The sequence below is a fragment of the Mirounga leonina genome, unplaced genomic scaffold, assembly GCF_011800145.1.
Source record: "Mirounga leonina isolate KUSES-001 unplaced genomic scaffold, KU_Mleo_1.0 Mir_82, whole genome shotgun sequence".
Lineage (NCBI taxonomy): Eukaryota > Metazoa > Chordata > Mammalia > Carnivora > Phocidae > Mirounga > Mirounga leonina.
Window position 1 is genome coordinate 34,644,119 of NW_023270825.1, and position 24,419 is coordinate 34,668,537.

At 36.7% G+C, this 24,419-nt stretch overlaps 1 protein-coding gene across 5 annotated transcripts in view; it reads right to left on the reverse strand.

The window, feature by feature from the left end:
* The window catches only part of FUT8 (fucosyltransferase 8), a 316,354-nt gene that overhangs the window by 290,579 nt on the left and 1,356 nt on the right, over window positions 1–24,419 (reverse strand). The window lies entirely within an intron of this gene.

Genomic DNA, 24,419 nt, shown 5'->3' on the forward strand with positions numbered 1-24,419 from the left:
CGCTTTTTTGTTCTTTTCTGAATATATATTTGCTGGTCTTTTTAACAAATATCTGTTGGACAGCTACTAAGACTCAGGCATTATTCAAAGTGCTGAATTACTGCAAAAAAACAAGAGTCAAGAATCCTGCTCTTCTGCCTGCCCTTTTAAAAAAATAAGAGTTGAACTAAAGACTGCAAAAAGTGACATCTGCTTAATTTCAGTGGTTGATAATGTCTGCTATATGATTTACTGTACTTTTTAATACGTCTGAAATGTTTCTTAGTCTTAAAAAAATCTCAGTAGAGACTACTGGAATAAAGGAAATGGGAAAAGAACAGGGGAGGAAAAGGGAGGAAGGGAAAGAAAAAGGAGGGGAAAAAAGGAGGTGAGAAGAAGTAAGGAGAAAGCAGTGAGAAAATGGGAAGTAAAGGGAGATGAAAAGCCAAAGAAGAGTAAATAACTTCCTAAGTAGACCTTCCACAAAGCTGGCCAGACATTTTAAGTACATGATACTCATCAATGAATTTTCTCTAGGCATCTGATATTTACCATGGCCTAGCCAAACAGCATTGCTTAAATGAAGTATTTGTTAACTGAAACTTCCTCACAAACCATTTTGAGTGTTCAAGGCCAGGAATATTATTTTTGTTTAATTGTGCTTAGCTTATTAACTTGAAACTAGACTACAAACATATTATACTAGTTCAACTTCCATACTCCTACCATCAGGTTCATATAAGAACAATTACCAAATTCATTTACATTCTAAGGTTTCTACTTCACTTTCATTGAAATAGCTTTGAAGGTCAGTACTGGCCACTGATAACCTACTCTGAATTTCAGAAGTACATATGCATTTCAAAAGTTTACTATTTCATAATGGGAAATAAAAATTGAGCCAGTATCTCCATAAAATAAGACTTCCTCTAAAGCAAATATTACTATACAAAATAATAATTTGAAAAACAAATAGCGCATTATTTTATTCATTTTTACTTGCTACTTGAGCTTTCATTAATAGATAAGTACTTAATAAGTGCTTTTTATGAGCATTACTAAAATGTGAAAAATTAAAATAAGCCAACTTATATTTAACATAGCCAAAGAGATATCAACATATGCTATCACACCTACTTACTATTACACCTTTTAAAACATAATTCTATGCTGCAGCTCAGTGAAATGCTCACTTTTATGTATGTCAAGTTACTAAAGAACTAACTTCAAGGAATTAAAGAGCTAATAGTATGCTATTGAGTGTTTAATGTGTACCAAATGCCTTGACTAAATAAGCACTTTACACAGGGTACTGCCAAATCATTTAAAATCTCATAACCACCCTGCAATTACCATCTCTATTTTACAGTTGAAGAAACAAATTCAGTTAGTAGTAGGGTTAGAATCTGAACTCAGATCTGACCCCAAAACCATAGCTTTTTCCACTCCACCAAATTACACAGATTAAAATTTATAGTCTTCTGAAGCACCTGGGTGGCTCAGTCATTAAGCGTCTGCCTTCGGCTCAGGTCATGATCCTAGGGTCCTGGGATCAAGCCCCACATCGGGCTCCCTGCTCAGCGGGAAGCCTGCTTCTCCCTCTCCCACTCCCCCTGCTTGTGTTCCCTCTCTTGCTGTGTCTCTGTCAAATAAATAAAATCTTTAAAAAAATTATTAAAAAAATAATAAAATTTATAGTCTTCTATCACTCATTAACAAAATATCAGTAGTACTATCAGTCTCAATTACACAACAATGTAAATTACCTGCAGTACACTGTTTAATCCCAAACTCAGATATATAATCCTTGATGATTATAAGCTAGTAAATGTACCAAATATTTCATGCGTGGCATTGACAAGCAATGAGGTCCTCATGTATTAAAAATAGGCAGGCTGGGCGCCTGGGTGGCTCAGTCGGTTAAGCGACTGCCTTCGGCTCAGGTCATGATCCTGGAGTCCCTGGATCGAGTCCCGCATCGGGCTCCCTGCTCGGCGGGGAGTCTGCTTCTCCCTCTGACCCTCCCCCCTCTCATGCTCTCTCTCTCTCATTCTCTCTGTCTCAAATAAATTAATAAAACCTTTTAAAAAATAAATAAATAAATAAATAATAAATAAATAAAAATAGGCAGGCTGCCATGAATGAACATGCTATTCCAAAACTTATTCAGAACTTAAAAGGCACTTTCCTTGTATATGAAAACAATGCTAAAAATGCTCATTCTAGGGGCGCATGGGTGGTTCAGTCGGTTAAGTGTCTGACTCTTGGTTTCAGCTCAGGTCATGATCTTGCAGGCGTGAGATCGAGCCCCGCATGGGGCTCCCCACTCAGCACGGAGTTGGCTTCAGATTCTCTCTCCCTCTCCCCCACCTCCCTGCTCTCTCTCTCTAAAATAAATAAAACCTTTAAAAAATAAAATAGGGGCACCTGGGTGGATCAGTCGGGTAAGCGTCTGCCTTCGGCTCAGGTCATGCTCTCAGGGTCCTGGGATCCAGCCCTCATCAGGCTCCCTGCTCAGCAGGGAGTCTGCTTCTCCCTTGCCCACTGCCCCTCCTCCCGGCTCGTGCTCGCTTACTCTCTCTCTCAAATAATCTTTAAAAAATAAATAAAATAAAATAAAAATGGTCATTCTATTCCCAGGCCAGCCAATATTTAAATTGTAACTTAACAACAATATGTAGCTACCATTTATAAATACAGGAAAATATACATGCATGTGTCTAGGTGTATGTGGGAAGGAGGGTGGATGTATTAATATTCTGAGTGCTAAACTGTGATCTCAGGAATTCAATTGCCTCCCTGTTTGTCAGTGAGACCAGAAATGTCCGTGACACCCATGATAGCATGGCAGCTTTGCAGAGAGGCAGGGGTTCACCAACAGACTCAAAGTTAAAGAGAAAATTAATTAATAGTGCCTGCTGGAAAATCTGAACAATCAGGTAAGAGACAGCATTCCTCTACATAGAGATCAGTCATTTTCCAGGCAATTTCTATTCTATAGGGGACTTAAATTTAAAGTATTTGTAAGTCAAAGACAAACTGTATTACAAGTTAATTTGGCATACTGTAGCAAACACATTTTTATTTTCCTTTTTGTCTATTTCTAGTTGAGGTGCATAAAAACTATAAATATAATGCTTAATGGCCAATTTGGCAAACATTATGGTTTAAATTATTAATACATGCAACTATTACCTCTACATTCATTTGCAAAAGGAAATCTATACTGCCAAGTTAGTTAATTTTTGTTACCCAGACTGTTGTTGGGCTGCTTTGACCCACCAATTAGTATATATGCACATTGTAGTTGGTTTTACCTTGATATTAAGTCAAATATAATTAGATAATTAGTTGAAAATACATAAACACAGTAACAACAGTTAACAGCTGAAATTCCAGCTTTATCACATTCTTACTGAGTAATCTAGGGCAAAACATCTAATACCCTACACTTCAGTTTCCTCATGTGTAAAACAGGAAAAATAATATTTAGCCATGATTATGAGCAAAATATAGTTTAAATGTTCCACAAAGTGATAACTAACCAGTATTATTTCAATAAACGAGTTATTGCCTATCCAAAAATGTGACCACCCAAATTCTTTGTACAGAATGATTATAGTACTAATTCTTTTAACATAAAAGATTTTTTTTTTTTAAAGATTTTATTTATTTATTTGAGACAGAGAGAATGAGAGAGAGAGCACATGAGAGGGGGGAGGGTCAGAGGGAGAAGCAGGCTCCCCGCCGAGCAGGGAGCCCGATGCGGGACTCAATCCAGGGACTCCAGGATCATGACCTGAGCCGAAGGCAGTCGCTTAACCAACTGAGCCACCCAGGCGCCCAACATAAAAGATTTTCTGATACCAGTTACCTTATACAAATTCTTGAAAGTTAAAAAAAAATCTAATAGAGAAAACAGCAAACAGTAATTACATAAGCTTATTTATTTAAGCTTATTTACAAAAGCTTTATAAAGCAGACATATATTCGGTTTGTATGTCTTCTGTTTTCCTATTTAAATTAACATACAGTAAAATTGACTTTTTCAGGGGAATACAGTTCCATGAATGTTAACATATAAACTACCACCAATACGCAGATACATAACAGTTCCATTACACCCAAAAACTTCATACTGGGGGCGCCTGGGTGGCTCAGTCGTTAAGCGTCTGCCTTCGACTCAGGTCATGATCCCAGGGTCCTGGGATCGAGCCCCGTGAGCCCAGAATCGGGCTCCCTGCTCCGCAGGAAGCCTGCTTCTCCCTCTGCCCACTCCTCCTGCTTGTGTTCCCTCTCTGGCTGTCTTTCTCTCTGTCAAATAAATAAAAATCTTTAAAAAAAAAAAAAAAAAAAACCCAAAAACTCCATACTCTTTCTTTATAGTCCTAAGTTATATGTAGTCATAAGTAACATAACCCGATAACCAGTGCTATTTTCCATCACTACAGTTTTGCATTTTTAACAAGGTCATATAAATGGAATCATGAAACAAGTTGCTTTCACTCAGTGTAATGCTTTAAGATTCATCCAAGTTGGTTCCTTTTATTACTGAGTGGTGTTCCACTGTATGGTGTATCCATTCACACACCTGGGTCATGTCCAGTTTCTGACAATTATGAACAGAGCTGCTATAAACACTCATATACCAGTCTTTGAGAGAACATAGTTTCATTTCTCTTGAGAAAATACCTAGGGACAGGATTTCTGGGTCATGGGCTAAGTGTACGTTTAACTTTACAAGAAACTGAAAAATTTATCTAAAGGGCTGGACAATTTTGCATTGCTATCAGCAATGTGTAAGAGTTCCAGTTGCTCCACATCCTTGCCAGTTTGGTACTTTCAGAATGTTTGGTTTTGTGCTATTCTAATAGGTATGTAGTGGTATCTCTTTGTGGTTTTAATCTGTATTTCCCTAATGCTAATGACATCGATATACTCAGGTTTCTTTTTAAATATTACATTTAAGTCTACTTATTAAAGGACTGTAAATATTTCAGCACTCAACCCGTTAATGAAATGATATAGTTTTATCAACTAAACTAAGCTTGATGTCTTTTCAAAATCATTTACAACACTGGGGCACCTGGGTGGCTCAGTCATTAGCGTCTGCCTTCAGCTCAGGTCATGATCCCAGAGTCCTGGGATCGAGCGGGAAGCCTGCTTCTCCCTCTGCCACTCCCCTTGCTTGTGTTCCCTCTCTCGCTGTGTCTCTCTCTGTCAAATAAATAAATAAAATCTTTAAAAATAAAATAAAATAAAATAAAATAAAATTAGCTTCACAAGCCATCAAAAGGAATGAAATCTTGCCATTTGCAACGACGTGGATGGAACTGGAGGGTATTATGTTGAGTGAAATAAGTCAAACAGAGAAAGACATGTATCATATGATCTCACTGATATGAGGAATTCTTAATTGCAGGAAACAAACTGAGGGTTGCTGGAGTGGGGGGTGGGGTGGGAGGGATGGGGTGACTGGGTGATAGACACTGGGGAGGGTATGTGCTCTGGTAAGCGCTGTGAATTGTGCAAGACTGTTGAATCTCAGATCTGCACCTCTGAAACAAATAATGCAATATATGTTAAGAAAAAAAAAAAAAGAAGAAGAAGAAGGTAGCAGGAGGGGAAGAATGAAGCGGGGGAAATCGGAGGGGTAGACGAACCATGAGAGACGATGGCCTCTGAAAAACAAACAGGGTTCTAGAGGGGAGGGGGGTGGGAGGATGGGTTAGCCTGGTGGTGGGTATTGAGGAGGGCACATTCTGCATGGAGCACTGGGTGTTATGCACAAACAATGAATCATGGAACACTTTATCTAAAACTAATGATGTAATGTATGGGGATTAACATAAGAATAAAAAAAATAAAAATAAATAAAATAAAATTAGCTTCACAAGCAATCATAGAAAGTTTATGCAATGCACTGAGTAGGAAATGTAGTCAAATAAATTCAACTTGATTAAACTGAATTTTCATAGCTTTTTAATAAAAACTGAGAAAATTTAATAGCTTCTTTTCCAACTTTCTTACCTTTCCAGAAACTCCTACAAAATAACCTAAGTGTAACAATGTTCCTCAACATTTACTTCTTATTTTGTGCTAGGCACTACGCTAGACCTTAAGTATGCAAATATTAACAAGTCAAATGACCCCGTCCTCAAGCAATTTATATTATTCAGAATTTTTAAAAATTAACTTTTTCTTAAAATAGGCTTTCTCTTTTAGAAGTTTTACATTTAAGGAAAATTCAGAAGATAGTACAGAGTTCCCATATACCACTCTCCCAGCTTCCTCTATTAGTAACATCTTACATTAGTAAATTAATAAACCAATACGAACTTCCTTCAAAGTAACAAAGAATATAATTTCTACCACCCTTTAATTTTTTTATTTATATTTATTTATATTTAGGAATTTGGCTTTAAAGAAACTTCTGTCCCTTCATTTGACCCTCTAATTCAAGTGCCCAACCCAGTCTGACTTGAAATTATGTCTGAATCACAAATTATCAAAAATTACTAGAAAAGAGATTCTAAATTAGCCCAGATGAGGTACAATGTCCATTTTCCAAAGAAAAGACTGGATTGTATCCTTCCATCTCTATTTCTGATTCTCTCTGGGTATTAGTAGGATTCTCCTAAACCCAGTTTTTCCACATCTTTACAGTCTCAAGACTAGAGAGGATGATCTCTTTCCCTGCTACATACAGTTCCAAAAAACCCAGAACAGAGCTAGTATTTATTCATCTCACATAGCCATTCTTGCACCAATAACTGATGTGGAAGCTTCCCCATATTATTGTATTTCCCTGTGACAAGAGTAGGGGTAATATGAATGCTCCAGAAGAGGCAGGTAACAAGAGGGTTAATAGTGATCTAGACAAATCACTGGAGAAGTTGTTGGTAGCCAATTAACCAAACCAATCTATGTCTATCACCACTGAGGAGTGGGGGTGGTTGCGCTGGGGAGCAACTTAATAACTATACATTATTTTTTAGAAACTGTATCTTCTTCAGGGCGCCTGGGTGACTCAGTCGGTTAAGCCTCTGACTTTGGCTCAGATCATGATCTCAGGGTCCTGGAATGGAGCCACAGTCAGGCTCCCTGCTCAGTGGGGAGTCTACTTGTCCCTCTGCCCCTCCCCTGGCTCTCACGTGTGCCCACTTTCTCTCAAATAAATAAAATCTTTTTCAAAAAGAAATATATTTTTTATTATGAAATAAAGTATCTGTAACTGCACTTACACATTCTTTTATATTCTTGGCTAAAAAGTTTCTTCAAAGTTATTAAAATTTCAGAAACTATGTAACTAGCACTTACAGCAGCTTCTAATTACAATGCTGTACCTATGAACAAATATTGTAGAAAATATTGAGAGCAGAGATTTCAGGGATTTAGAAGTGGAAAAGTGGGGGCACCTGGCTGGCTCAGTCGGTGCAACATGTGACTCTTGATCTTGGGATCATGACTTTGACCCCACATTGCATGTAGCGATTACTTAAAAAAAATAAAACCCTAAAAAAGGGAATAAAAAATAAAAAGTGGAAAAGTGAATGGTACCACGAGTTCAACCACAGAGCAAGAGAAGGGAAGCTGCCTTAGAATGTGTGTGTTGGGGGGAGGGGGGTGGTGATAAGTGGATTCAACTATAAATAACAGAAAAACCCAAATTAACTGTGGCTTAAACAAAATAGAAGTTTACTTCTCTCTGACATAAAATAATCTGAGAACAGGCAGTCCAGGACTATTCTACCATGTCATCAACATAGAGTATCCTTCCACTCTCCAATCCACTATCTTTGGAATATAGCCCCTATCCTCATGGTCTAAGTTGGCAGCTAGAGAAAAAGATTAAAAGGATACAACTCTCCCTGTAAATAGAATTTTGGAAGTATCACCCACTTCCACTTACGTATCATTGAACAGAACTTCTTCACAAGGTTATACCTAACTGCAAGAGAACCTCAGAAATTTAGTCTTTCAGCAAGCGCAGATAGTGCCCACTAAAAATCTAGGTTTTGTTAATTTGAGAAAACAGAGAATATGCCACAGTTGGTCAAAGGCAACAAAGTTAGATGAAGATAGGAGATGTGAATGCAAACTTTCCTTTCTCTAATCTGAAGCTACAAAATGGCAAAAATGAAATGTTTTTGATATTATTACTTACCAGGGACAGAAGAAATGGAAGAGAAGGACCGTTAGACTCTTAACTATAGAGAACAACTGATGATTACCAGAGGGGAGGAGGATAGGGGAATGGGTGAAACAGGTGATGGGGATTAAGGAGTACACTTGTTGTATGGTGTTGTATGGAAGTGTGGAATCACTAAGTTCTACACCTGAAACTAAATATTAACACTGTATGTTAACCAACTGGAATTAAAATAAAAACTTAAAAAAAAAAGAAAAGGACCTTTAATTCTACTTCTTAGAATATTTCTTACTCTGCTCCATATGATTACCTTTAAAAAGTCCATTTGAGAAATAAAAGTGTGAATCAAACTAATTTGGTTCAAAGTTGCAAAACTGCTTCACTACACAAAGGTATAAAACCAATGTGTCTAACAAACAGAAAATACCAAGGTAGAGAGAGATAGTTTAAAACCAAACAAAGAAACAAAATCATACTATCACTCTTCTTCAGTTAAGAGTTAAGTTACTTCCAGGTCCAGAAATTCAGCCTAACTCCTCTCCATACCCACTCCATTACTTGGTAAACCTCTTCCTTATATTCATAAAGCATATCTAATCTTCCGGGTTCTCCTTCCTTGTTATTTTAGGATTTTACTATAATCACCTGGAATCACAAGAATAATCATGATGAGGACAGGTGGGTGAGGGGGTTGGTTAAATGGGTGATGGGGATTAAGGAGGGCATTTCTTGTGATGAGCACCGGGTGTTGTGTGTAAGTATGGAATCATTGAATTGTACACCTGAAACTCATATTACATTAAATTAACTGGAATTTAAATAAATTTTTTAAAACACTAATCATGAAGAAATTACAAAGTTTAAGAAAATCTTAAAAAATAATTCCCTGGAACCTCAAATATTCTCACTTTACTGGACAGAACTAATGATGTCTTAACTAGTATTCATTCATATCATCTTGTCTCAAACAAGGAAACTGCATTTCTAAGACCCTAAACATTAGATGATACATTTCAGAGTCTTTCTTTACCACAGGCATGATACAGGGGTAGCTGTGGTGGGTGATGGTGGTAAGACCAAATTAAGACCTTTAGAAGCCCCAAGTACAGAAAATATAATAATAGTATAATCCTCTACTCCACCCTATTAAATGCTACACAACTAAGATTAAGTTAATACAATAAAATTCTTTCCAGATTACTTCCTAAAATTTTTTTAAATATTAAGTGCTTTCAATCTTTTTTCAAATTCTTTTTCCTCTGCTTTGCTGGTACCGTAAAGCCTTTGTTGGGTATGGCTTTTGGGTAATCAGCACTAAGTAGCAGTAAGAAATGGAAGTAAAAGCAGTTGCAACTTGAAGAGGTCCACTCTGTGTCAGGTATTTTACATGCATTATTGATAATTCTTACCACATCCACAAAAGGGAGATTCTATCAACCCTGTTTTGCTGATAAAGAAATGGCTCAAAAAAGCTAGAGAAGATGCCCAAGGTCACTCATGCAGTAAATGGTGGAGTTGAATATCTGAAATAGGCCTTTCTATCTCCCAAGACTGATCCATTAGACATACTGCCTATAGGGCACTTCTTTAGAATCTGCTCCTGAACAAAATTTCATTTCGGAGAAACACTGAAAAATGATTTTTAAACGCATCATTTGATAGTACTCAAATTTTCCATGGAACTTAATCACCTATAATTCTAGATAATGGCTGTAAATATATAGCCAACACTGCTGCATTGCACAACTCCAGAGAGCCCCTTTTTTTTTTTAATGTGAATGGTGTCCTCTGGATTTTGCAATGCACCAGCTATAACCCAAATGCTTATCAAAACCCTTATCAAGGCCATTGTTCTGTTTTCAAAAAAAACTGCAATCATTTTTTTGAAGATTCGATTTATTTGTCAGAGAAAGCACACAAGCAGCGGGGGTGGCAGACAGAAGGAGAAGCAGCCCCCCCCCCCCCCGGATGCGGGACTCAATCCCAGGGCCCTGGGATCATGACCAGAGCAGGAGGCAGACACTTAACTGACTGAGCCACCCAGGCGTCCCTGCAATCATTTTTTAAAAAGCAGAAAAGTATTCTCAGAATGTTAAAGAAAGGTATTTTAAAGCACATGAAAATATACCCAGCATCATTAGCCATCAGGAAAGTATAATTTAAAAGCACAGTGATATACACCTACTAAAAGAGCTAAAATCAAAACAAAAAACAAAACAAAACAAAAAACCTGACAATACCAAGTGCTAACAAGGATGAAGAGCAACTGGAATTCTCATATATTGTTGGTGGGAATGCAAAATGGTATAGCAACTTTGGAAAAGTTTTGCAGTTACCTACAAAATCAAACATACACATACCATATAATTGCTAGGTATTTACCCAAGTGAAATGAAAATTTACATTCATAAAAAAAACTATTCTCAAATGTTTATAGCAGTTTTACCTGTAGTTGCCAAAAACTAGAAATAACCCAAATGTCTCTCAACAGATGAATGAATAAACAAACTGGTCCATCCATACTATGGATTACTACTTACCAATGAAAAGGAATAAACTATTAATACGCACAACAACATGAATGAATTTCAAAGGCATTTTCGAAGTGAAAGAGGCTGACCCAAAAATCTACACAACTATAATTCCATTTACATAAATCCTGGTAAAAGCAAAACAATAGCCATGGAGAACAGGTCAGTGTTTACCATTGAGTTGGAGATGAGGTGGAGAGGCTAATTACAAAGAGGCAACAGGAGCTCTATGTCTTGATAATTAATGGTGGTGTATACACAGTCTTATACATTTGTCAAAATACATAGAATAGTATCTGACAAAGTATGTATTTTACTGCATGTAAATTTAAAAAATTAAAAGAAAATTTAATTCATAAAAAAATAAAAGGAAGTATGCCAAATTAAAAAAAAAGAATGAAAGAATCAGAAAAGGTTTTAGAAAACTACTATACCTAGAAATGGCTATCCTCTGTAGATAATATAGCTGCCTCTAGTAAGCCATAGAGATAAAATATAAAATGCTTAAGACAAGGCTTACCACATTCTCAACTGACACTAGTCCCCTTCCCTTTACTCACTTCTCTCACCTATGTACACATTTCTCTTTCCCTGTGTTACAACTTTTATTTTCCTCCTCCTCTGCAATGACTACAGATTGCTTTTGCCTACTTCACATTCCTTCCCCCACTTCTCTAGTTAATAGTATTCCCATCCTTTGGGGAACTGACCTTCCCCAGTTTTATGTGGTTCTGATGACAATCCAATGACAATTCCCCACAGTGATTAGCCGAAGGATGGGCCTCATTAGAGGCCTTCCTTCAGAAAGTTCTCAGTTCTTCACTGTAAGCTCTCAGCAATCTGAGGCTGTGCATCTGTCATGAAAGACTTCTAACGTAAGCAGACAATAAGACTAACATACAGAAAGAAGTACAGTCAGGAAGTGAAAAGTATCCTAAAGACATCATTTAAATTCCTGGATCTCTTTGCTCCTGGACTGCTCCACCTCTGCTCTTCCCATTTACAAAAACAGTAAGTCATCTTTTTTTTTTTTTAAAGATTTTATTTATTTATTCATGAGAGATAGAGAGAGAGAGGCAGAGGCAGAGGGAGAAGCAGGCTCCCCGCGGAACAAGGAGCCCGATGCAGGACTCGATCCCAGGACCCTGGGATCATGACCTGAGCTGAAGGCAGACACTTAACCGACTGAGCCACCCAAGCGTCCCAACAGTAAGTCATCTTTTTAAGCCAATTTGGAACTGTTGGTTTTAATGCTTCCCATTTTAAAAGCACAAAACATTGTTTCTCTAAGGGAGCAAAAACAGTAAATTATCTCTTCACTTGCTGTGGCCTTCAGTTAACGTATTCCCAATATTAGTGGCTATTAATATATAGATATTACCTAGCCCTGCTGTAGGGCAAACATATGTGTATAAAGAGAAATAAAAGGTAAAGCCATATATAAGTAGACTGAAAACAGCTGTCCACTAGATTTACATTCCAAGTGCCAGGAACCTTAAAGACAGCTTTTAACGTAAATTTTAAGATTTTAAGTCTTCAGTGCAGGTAGTGCTCACTTTTCACCACTTGACATTTTACCATTCTACTCATTCAAGCCTAGGTAATAAAGATATATTACTACTTTGTGTCACTCTGGCTTTACCTTGTTCATTCACTCATCTTCATCAATATCTGAAGAAAGGCAATTACATATGCCAATATAAAAAAACACACACATGCAGTAAGGATTAAAGCAAAAGTCGTATAAATTGACAACATATAATAAACTTCCAATAAGTCTCTCTTCAGCTTGTCTGCCTGGAATGCCCCTACTTATTCTTTGATGCTAAGCTTAAACATCACCTCCTTTCAACACAGCCTTCTCCACTTACCACACCCTAATAGTACTGCTGCCTCTCTCTGCCTCCTCTCTACCATAGCAATTGCCAAATTACAATTATTTATATGTTAGTGGTAAGGAGAACCTTCTGTAGTAAAAATTTCTGTAGTAATAAATTAAACAGAAGGGGCACCTGGGTGGCTCAGTCGGTTAAGCATCTGCCTTCGGCTCAGGTCACGATCCCAAGGTCCTGGGATAGTGCCCTGCATTGGGCTCCATGCTCAGCGGGGAGCCTGCTTCTCCCTCTCCCTCTGCTGCTCCCCCTGCTTGTGCTCTCTCTCTCTCTCTCTCTCTCTCTCTGTCAAATAAATAAATAAAATCTTTAAAAAAATAATGAAACAGAAAAGAGCTGATGAAACAGAAACGCTGTAGTAACAGAATTTCCAGTTTAACAACTGAATAGATTTGATGGGGAATTCAAAGATGACTCAGAGTTCAAGTTTGGGTAATGGGAGGAATAAGCCAATAATAGAGAAAGGAAAGTTAGAAGAATACATTTTAGGAGAAAGAAAATGAAAGAAAATTCAAATTGAGCATGTTGAACTTAATGGCATGACAAACAGGTGGAGCTCTCCAGCTAAAAACTGAAGTTTAGGCACTTACAGTGTAAGGGTCATCTGAAAGAGGTACTCACTGAAGCCAAAGGACCAGGTAACACTCCAAGGAAACGCAGCTAGATTAAGAAAAATCTATAAGGCAAGTTGACCTTGTGAACAAAGTGTGGCTAGAATATACAAGAGAGCTTATAAGCTCCCTTATAAGAAGGGAGGAGGAAAAGGGGTTCACTGTGTCAAATCTGGATAATTTAAAAGCAAGAATTAAAACTGAAAAAAGTCTCTATTTGGCAATTCAGGTCACTGGTAACAACAGAGAAAATAGCTTTAGTGAAAAAGAAGATAGCAAAATTTAAACAATATACATGTTGCTTTTTCCTTTGGGCTATTGGATAATACAAAAAAAAAGGGGGGGAAAGAAGGAAAAAAGAATAAGAAAAGGTGTTTTTTGGGTGGATTTTTTTTTAGGCCATTGAAGATGTTAGGGGAGATTTAAATAAAAATAATAAAAGAGTTAACTAGCAAGCCCATATAGTCTAACAGAAGGGATAAGTCATGTAAGAAGAAGAAATAGTCATGTAAGCCTAAAATGATACATCCCTAAAACCAAATAGTAGAGAGGAAGGGAAATTAAACAATTTAGAGATAAAGAAAAGCAACGCTGAAGACATGTCTGTTTGATGGCCTTAACCTTCTTACTCTTAAAAAAAAAAAAAAGTAATTGAAAAAAACCTACAAAGTCTGGGAACAGTATACAGGAATCAGGGGCTAGGGAGTAGAAAAGGTCAGAAATAGCCCCGGCAGGAAATCAATTACAAAAGAATTGCCAACCAGTGTGAGTGAGTATCTTGGAGCACTCTTTATAATTATTAATCTCATTTTCACTTATCTAGTAGAACGGCACAAATTCTTTAGCCTATTTGATTTGACTGTTATTGTTTTATAAAACAGCCTTCTGTATCTGATTTGAGGTAATGATGTTCCTTCTGTAAGTCTTCTTTTCCATTGTATATTACTGCATTTTTTCTTTACTATGTTATAAAACTTTTAAATTAATCATTTTTACTGCATTAATGTGTCTTGCTCTGATGCTTTGCTTAAATATTCAAGTAGTATATTTGATTATTCAAGAAATCCTTAATGTCTATTTTCTTAAAGTCAAGTATGTGAGAGAACTATACAGAGAATAGGAATTCTAAACTTAAAAATGGCTGTATCTTTGGAGGGGCACCTAAGTGGCTCAGTCGGTTAAGCATCTGCCTTCGGTTCAGGTCATGATCTTGGAGCCCTGGAATACAGCCCCACATCGGGTTCCCTGCTCAGTGGGGAGTTTGCTTCTCCGTCTCCCTCTGCCTCTACCCCTGCTCATGCTTGCTTGCTTGCTCTCTCTCCCACTCTCAAATAAATAAATAAAATCTTTTAAAAAAATGGCTGTATCTTTTGACAGCTGCTCACTTATTATTTTTTTTTTATTTTAAAGATTTTATTTATTTATTTGATAGGAGAGAGAGAGGGAGAGGGTACAAGCAGGGGGAGCAGCAGAAGGAGAGGGAGAAGCAAACTCCCTGCCAAGCAGGAGCCTGACGTAGGGCTCGATCCCAGGATCCTGGGATCATGACCTGAGCTGAAGGCAGACGCTGAACCAACTGAGCCACCCAGGTACCCATTATTATGTTTAAAAATAAAAATTCGCTGGAAAAATAAGATCTTTAATATTTTGAAGCTTCAAAGTATCTCTTTTCCTTTACACTGAAATTTTTCCAATTACACAATTCATATTTAGATACTTTATATGTATTACAAATTCTGTGAGATATTTAAAAATAAATATGGCATGGCATATATTTAAAAGAATATGGTTGCCATAAAATAGTCACCTTATAAAGTTCTCATACTTATTCCTAGAATGCTGCCATTGCATAAAAAGCTATGAGATTCAACTTTTAGAACTCCTTTAGAGTCTTAACATAATCATTATATTATTGTCAAAGTGACAAATCTTCATTGATTAAATAGAGGTTTCACATTTGGGGAAATTTCTGGTTATCATAAGGCGGTTTACCTAAATTAGAAATACCACTTGTGAACAAAAAATAGGACTATAAAGCATGAAACAAATTTTCTTATGCTGCTATAATGACTCCATCATTAAAATATATTTATGGCTATATTCCCCTCCTCCACAGTGTCTGATCTGTGGGTTACCACTCATACATTCTAGTATGTTGGGTAAAAATAAAAATTCAATCATCTTATACCATACTTCCTAATATTATAGGCAATATAAGAAGCTCTGATGGTTTCTAAGAGTCAAATTATTGAATATTTGAAAGTAGTTACAGCACTCTCATTTTTAAATTTAGCTAGTTGTTATTCAGTGCTCTTTTTTTATACTATACTGAAAATGCACATTAACCCTTTGGCATATCTGATACCAGCCTACGCAGACAGTTGTCTACTCCTGTTACAAACACATTCATTTACATATGTACAAGCACTATTTTTTAACTCCCTATATGTGTCTATTTTCCTTAGTTTGACACCTGAATGTTACCTATCAGCTTTGCCTCTACATGAGCCCTAGGACAGTCTTCCCAATGGTAGTTATACATTGTCTTTGGTTCTTCTTTGAAAAACAGTCTAATCTCACTCGACTGCCTTGAACCCAACTTGGTTTAAACTTAACTAAAATCTCTCCATTCCATATTCTACTCCGAAAACAAAAAAATAACTAAAAGCATAGTCTTTGTCTTACATTCGTAAGAAGCTTCAATCACTTTTAAAGCTCTACCTCTGAGAATTATTAAACTTTGCCTTTCTTCTCTTTAAAAATCATTAACTCAGCTTTTATGATTGTCCCTATTCTCAAAGTTATACACACGACTAAGAAATGTTCAAGAAAAAGTTTAATCAACCATCTTGTTTCTTCAAGACAGTCCCATATTTGTCCACAGCTGACTCACGTACTAGACTATAAGCCTCGTTTTTGGGCACCTGGGTGGCGCAGTTGGTTAAGCACCTGACTCTTGGTTTCAGCTCAGATAGTGATCTCAGGGTCGTGAAATCAAACCCCAAGTCGGACATCAAGTCTGCTTAAGACTCTCTGCCCCTCCCCACCACAAGCTCACACATGCTCCCTCTCTTTCTCAAATAAATAAATAAATAAATCTTAAAAAATTAGACCATAAGCCTCATTTCTGATTCAAAAAATAATAGTAAAGTGACTATATTTAAGGGGAAGAGTTAAGATACATTCTAGGAAAAGGTCAGTGAATATCTACACAGCTGTAAAAACTGGAATAGAAGAAAATCCAAATAATTCATTTTATGGAAAAAAAGCAAAGGCCCAGGGGGAACAAGTGGCTTACCCAAGTTTATACACTTGGTAGCAAAGCTAACGCTAGTATCCAATCTCCTGATTCCAGGTTTAAAGCTTTTCTACTTTAACCATTCATTCAAATGACTAAACAGGATGATACTAAATGAAAGGAGCCAGACACAAAAGAATATATATTGTATGATTCTCTTAATGTCAAATTTCTAGAAATGGCAAAACTACAGAAACAAAAAGGAGATCAGTGGTTGCCTAGGGCTGGGAGTTGGAGCAGGGATTGGGAAGGTGGGCAAGACAGAACTTTTTGGAGAATTAAAGATTTCTAAAATTAAATTGTGATAATGGCTGCACAATATATAAGTTTATTAAAACTTAAGCTGTGGGGGCATCTGAGGGGTGCAGTAGGTTAAGAGTCTGACTCTTGGTTTCGGCTCCGGTCTTGATCTCAGGGTTATGAGATCAAGCCCCATGTTATGCTCATAACAGGGAGTCTGCTTCAGACTTTTTTTTTTTTTTTAAGATTTTATTTATTTGACAGCGAGAGACACAGGGAGAGAGGGAACACAAGCAGGGGAGTGGGAGAGGGAGAAGCAGGCTTCCCGCCGAGCAAGGAGCCCGATGCAGGGCTCGATCCCAGGACCCTGGGATCATGACCTGAGCCGAAGGCAGACACTTAACCTACTGAACCACACAGGCGCCCCTGCTTAAGACTTTCTTACCCTCTCCCCTGCCCCTCCCCACCGTGTGTGCTCTTTCTAAAATAAATAAGTCTTTAAAAAAATAAATAAAACTTAAGCTGCAAACTTTGAGATATAATTTATACTTCAATAAAGCTATTCAAAAAATGACTAAGAAGGAACTCAGATTTTGTCTTTAAGTCCACAAAGCTGTTGGGGAATTATACGTCAAAAAGTATTACCAGGGGCGCCTGGGTGGCTCAGTCCTTTAAGCGTCTGCCTTCAGCTCAGGTCATGATCTCAGGGTCCTAGGATCAAGACCCGTGTGGGTCTCCCTGCTCAGCGGGGAGTCTGCTTCTCCCTCTGCAACCCCCCATACCCCCTGCTCGAGCTCCCTCTCTAATAATTTTTAAAAATCTTTAAAAAAAAGTATCACTAAAATACACACACACACAAAAAAAGTTTTGCAAACTTCAGATCCTTTTCCCTTCAGAATTTCCAAAAGTTAGGTACTTTATTTTCCACCCTTATATTTTCCATAGATACAGAAAGTAACAGGAAGTGCACAAATATATACATAGGAAATGTGCATAAATCCTCTGAAAACACTTTGGTTATTGATCATTATTTCCTTTTAGATAGGATGTGCACTGCTCTAAGCCTCTGCAGACAGTTTAGAATAGAGGAGGTGCAGATGCTTAGGTGGCTCAGTCAGTTAAGCGTCTGCCTTCGACTCAGGTCATGATCCCAGGGTTCTAGGATCAAGTCCCACATTGGGCTCCTTGCTCAACGGAGGGCCTGCTTCTCCCTCTGCCTTCAGCTACCCCCTGCTTGTGCCCTCTCTCTCTCTGACCAATAAATAAATAAAATCTTAAAAAAAAAAAAGAATAGAGGATGTGCTCCTTTGTCTGTTATCTGGTCTGACAAATTGTTCCAAAACAGAATTCTTTAGTGATTTCATTTTCATGACACCTTTGTGCCACTATAATTTAAACACTAATAGTCTTTTTATTAAGAGGAACCATTCTTAATTGCATATTAGCAAGTTTCTTCAGTTTATTGTTTGTGCATCCTTATTAGGTATATACATCTCTTCAGTTTACTCAGCGTTGACAGCCTATTTGTTTACTTACAAATTAAGAGTAAGTTATATCTCTCTCATAACAGTTAATGTTTTACATCTATGAGAAACACCACTGTTTGAACCTTAAAAATAAACAGAGTTTTAATTAATGGAGGCCTAGATATCTGTAATTATGTCAGAGGAAGCAGTCAGGATTACTTAGTAAACCTACATTTCCCATGCTGCTGAGGCTCAGTTTACTAAGGCTAACGAAAGAACTTTTGGCCTCAAGAATTTCAATTACCACCTTCCTAAAGCCCCCGAGTTTCACCAAACTTCCTAAAAGAGAAAGAAAAATCTGAAACTTATAAAAAGAAAGCAAAATGTTTATCCTAGCTTAAACTCTAATTTTAAAGAGTAGGTTTCTCAAAATTACGATCTTTTGACATTTGGTAACTGAATGAATTAAGCAGTTATTCAAAGAATTCAAGACAGGAAAAATAGAACACAATCTCAGCTGAATATATTTCTCTTTCAGGTACAATTCCATGTGTTAGAGAAACTGAATCAGTCAGATCCCAAATGATTAGGGCCCTAATTATCAAACATACACTTTCTCCTTGTGACCTTTTCACAATAACTGGCTTAAACTTGCTAACAGTATTCCCACGAAAGGAGAACACTGCTGCTCATTTTAGTTTGTTCTTTTCAAGGGACACAGTACGGTTTTGGGGTTTGTTTTTTTTTTTACATTTTTCTTACTGCAATGTGGTACACAAAGAAGGTGAAGTGATGTTCTACAAACCAATTCCTTATACACAAAAACTCCATAGATGAAGACAGAAATAACAAAGGAGACATGAGAATGCATTCCAGTAAACTGGAAGAGGGGATTAAGATATATTAAATATTAAGCAGACTGATGCAGCGCCCTTAACAATTAATGAACCAACAACCCCATATCCCTTTTTACATGGTTACAAAAAATCATTTTTTAATAAATAATAATAAACTCTACCCCAACTGAAGTGCTGCTAGTCTCTTGCCTACTGCCTCAGAGGAAATGAAATCATTATAATAAACCTATTGTAACATAAAAGCTAATGTTTCACCAGGAAATGTTCTATGAACTCTAAGAAAAAAAATCCTATAAGGATATTGTCAACTGCCACATTTCCTACAATTGGGAGAGTAAGGATGACAAACAGGGAAAAGAAAGAAATGGAGGGACAAAGAAAAACTAAAGAACTCTCCCTCACCTCCAAACAAAGCAGGCTCGTCAACCAGTAAGATCCTCTGCCTCTCTCAATCTCCTTCCCTTCACTGACTGCCCCAAACACTGGTGAAGTCTAAAACAATGGATATAATATAGAAGCTACAAATTATATTTTTCCCACCTTTACCACCAATCAAGATATGATCAATTATATTTTTAAAATTATAAAAATTATTTTTAAAACTAGCTTATGGAATGATGACTTAAGTCATTTAATAACATTGCTATGCTTTTATAGTTTGATGGTTTGGAAATATTGTTTTTACCACATGCAAATTTATTCTTGCTCTAGGTATTAATGGAATTTCATATCTCATTTAAGGGATATAATCCAGCCACAAAATTATTAAAAATTTGAAACTCATTCATGGTTCATTAACAGTCAACTGAATAAAAAGATGTACATAAACACAAAACAGGTTCATTTTCATTTTAGTTATAAGTTTGCAGTAAATTAAATAGAAGAATCTCCTATTTTTGTTACTTTTGTTCATTTATAATCAGAAAGTTATAGCATTTAAAGTTCATATCATGTAATATTTCTCATAACTCAGATTCTAAGATAAACAGTAGTTTAATTTCTCCTTTACATATATGATTAATATCAACATTTTATTACATATTTTATAATGTGAACTTTATTTACATTAACCAGTCATCAAGACTGTGACAAGTAGAACTGTTAAATCCAATCGAAACATCAGTATGCTGTCATATTTTTTCAGTTTCTCCCATTGTTAAAATAAATGTGAAAAACTCAAGTTCTAGGATACAACAAAAATAGGGAGCATTTCAATAGTGATCTTTAAAGGTTTATTCCAGTGCTTCAAATGAAGAGGTTATACTATAGAACCAAAAGCAAAAGCAAGTCTGAGCCACATCAGTACAGTTTTTTTAAAAAACTCGAAACATATTTCCTCTTCACATGTCATTTTCTGACGACCAAAAAACAAAAAAACAAAAAACAAAACAAATTATCACAAAAAGATATTTTTAAAAAGTAACAGGTGAGTGAGCTATTAGGTTCTGGTAAATATTAAAGTCTTTTTAAAAGAAAACTTAAATGAAATTAACCATATAGCTCTGTTTTCTGTAACAAATATGAGTAACTAATATTGAAATACACAGCATAATCCCATAGGCCCTATAAATTCTTCTTCCATTAAAAGTAAAATGTATAGTATCATATAAAGTGTATATGGGTTATATGTTTAGAATATTGTAGAGACTGATAATAAGGTCATTTATTTAATCAAGGAAGAAAAACCTATGCCAGGTGAGTGATATCATTCCTTTTATTGGTTTGATCCCTAATTATTCCAAAGAGAAAATTGTGGATATGGAGGGAAGTTGAAGAAGAGTAGGCTGGAGAGCAGAACGTAGAGAGAAAAGAAGGTTCAGACATAAGACTAATCTCTTAAAAAATATATCTTAAATGTATATACATCCCTATATAATAATCTTCTGTTGGGAATTTTAAAATGTTTTTTTAAAAACTGATTGTAAATATCTTTTACTTTTAAACATTTGTCTCATTATAGCAAACTACAATTTAATAACAATTCCAACTGCCAAAAAGAAACCGTATACCAAATAGTACAGAAATATAAGCCACAGACTCATTAAGAAGGAAACCAAAGAAAAAACTGAACTGTCCTCTAAATGTCACACCTACTACACTACTGCTCACTACAGAAGCCTGGAAGTTGGTACCTCATCTGAGGAGTACCAACAGGACTAGTATTGACGAAGGGTATAAAAGTACTACAATAGTTAATACTTTTAGTTTCAGCATTGTTTAGAATCTTAGCTGTATTTTGTTTTTTAAGTAGCCTCCACGCCCAACATGGGGCTCGAACTCACAACCTTGAAATTGAGTCGCATGCTGTATCAACTGAGCCAGCCAGGTGCCCCAGTTGTGTTTTACAGTTAAAAAAAAATTACATTTGGTTTATATTTACTCTTATGATTATAAAATGGTAACTCTTATAAGTGTCCTATAAAATGAAGTGGGTATATTTACCGTTTAATTAAAACAAGAAATTTAGTAATGCAGTTTATAGTAAATCAAAAATAACCATTTAAGAAATTGAAAAAGATACATAAAAATAGTCTGGCATGTCTTATAAAACATTGTTTAATTTATAGCATAAACCCCTTAAAAATGGTGAACACCTCACTACTCTTTATCTCACAGGTATTGTCATTCTTTTCAAAGAATCTATTTTTTATTTTATCAGCACTGAGATTGTTTACATAATGGAGAGCAAGAGAGAACAAGCAGCCCAACCACTATCTTCAGAAAACAAAATATTCTAATTATTTTAATATATACATTATCAATTTCTAGCCTTGAATTTAAAGAATATATGAACTGTGAGAAGTAAATTCGCATACCTAATTACAGTTGAGAAATCTAACCTAAAGTGCCATAAACCAAAAAATAATTGCTTTATATTCAAAGGCCCAAGTTCAATTCAGTAAACAGGCTAGACTCACTGCGTTATATTACAGGAGACAGAGGTTAAGAAGTGACCTTGGCATCCTGCTTTCCAGATGTCTGAAGGGTCCATTTCTTAATGAAAGTATCTCTACTCTTGGTAAATACTTAGCTTACTACCCAGTCAATATCTTTGCCCATATAAGACTCTACTTGATTTTTGAAATTTTAGGACTATAGGTTATTATAAAGAAAAAATTTAAGAACATACAACATGCACAAAGGATTAAGACTACTTCCCTTGTGATGCAATGCACAAGAAAGTTAAGAAACTACTATCACACACTCTACATTATGGGGCATATTTTTCTGAGATTGTAAACGAGAAATTCAATAAGCCTTAAGCATATACTTTCCATTATTCCAGATCATGAAAAGATTTTTAAGTTATTTGTAATATACAACATATATATATGTGTATATAGATATTCCACAAATAACTATGTTCAGATATATGCCCATATCAATTCCCTTACTCTTTTAATTAAAAATTTATGTTCCTTCTGGTCACAAAAACCTGGGTTTGGGCATTTTAAAAGTTCAAACACATATTAAGCTATGCTTTGCTTTGGCACTAGCTCCCCCTCCAGACCAACCTACTAATATAACTGCACTTAAAAAAATTAACAACACAAGTTTTTCCAAGCCACTAGCAAATTTCAAAATTCACCACTTTTAAGGACATTCCAGTACTTTAAAAATAATTAAAACTGAAACCAAACACTGCATAATGTAATCAGAATTATTGTTTTTTTCAATTCCATACATCTCAAATAGGATGACTTGTAGGAAAACAACTTCAAGCGACTCTTTAAATTTAAGAACATCCTAGATGATATATATGGTGCTATATTTTATGGAAATTATTTTGATTCACTATCCTAATAAACTACAGTATACTCCTCATGTTAACTCACTACTTGATCAAAGATACACTTTTGCATGTTTCTGCAATCTATACAAGTTTCATTCCAGCTGTTCAGCTCTTCAAGTACAATTCTCAATTTATAAAAGCAGCAAAAGGAAAATCCATGCCCCAAATCACCCTTCAATGGTCCTTATAGCCTATTCGTTTCTAACTCCCTACATTTCTATATACTAAACTGTAAATTCACAAATACAAATGTTTGAATGCCCACCTTATCCTTACTACTGTAGTATTTATAAATCAAGTAATTGCCACTTTCTATACACATTTTATGGTATATTTCACAAAGCTGGCAATGTACAAGATCTTATCATTTGGCATAGGATTTTAGGTTGCTTTTTAGGTTATTTTAAAGAAGGGAAAACACAACTTGCTCCATTATTTCAGTATAGTGCTGTTATGCTTAATTTCTCTCCTAAAATGTTTTCATATATATAATGCACCCTTTAAAAGACCTAAGTATAAAAACATGAAATTTAAATTTAATAATGTAAATATACACTTAACCCTAGGAGTAACAAGAAGTAAAAAAACTATAATGAAACCTTGCCTACAATTTCTAAAGAGAGCCGAGTCAAAGTTCAGTTACCCTTGATGAGCTTAATTCGAAACTGATTGAAAACTTGTTGAAATCTGTTCTGCCTTACCTTGAAGTTTGGGGTTATCTACTGGAGATTCTGCCTTTCCTAGGTTCACCTTCTAGAGTTGGCTTAAGTCCACTGTAAATTAATTCAAACATGGAAAGAAGAAACAATACCTCTCTCTGCCTTTCTCCAAGGCCTCAATCAAAAGGCTAATAATACACGGCAAAACGCTAAAAGCTCACCAGGGATAAACCCTAACCAAGACACTGCCATTTAACTTAAGATATACACTGCGTCTCTGACGTTGTGTGTGCCTGAAGATTGCAATGCCCACAGTAAAAGAACAGGTGCTGCACCCGACAACCCACTCACTCTTGCAGGAAAAAATCTCCTTTAATTAATAAGGACTCGTTTAACCTTCCCAAATAAGTTTAGATACTCAAAAGCCGCCAGCTGATCATTCCCCCATCAGCTGGAGGGTGCAGCGGCACTCACGCCTTTAACTGCCCAGGCATTGGCCCCTCGCCGGGAGCGGATCTTTGTACGGTCCACCCCCCACCCCCCGATTTCTGGCCCAAGAACCCCTCACAAAAGCCCGTAACGTACAAGCATCCTCCTCCCCACAGTCCGTGATTACAGGGACCGAGTTGCTGGCGAAAGGGCAGGTAGGTGGAGAAGGGAAAAGAGGGACACCTCCCACCCCCGCCCCCATCCCTTCTCCTCTCCTTGGCTTCGGCCCCTGCCCGAAGCAAGGATGCGCGACGCCGAGGACAGCCGCGGCTGCAGGCGCCCCTCACCCCCAGCCCGCGCCCCCGGGCCGCGCCAGAGCGTCCCGGGGGCTTCTTCCCCACTTTTCCCGGAGCCCCTGGGTAAGCAGCAGCAGTTGCAGCAACAGGCCCGGGGAACGCCTGGGGGAAAAGAGCGGCAACAGCCCCCAATCACAAACCCGGCGCCTCCACGAA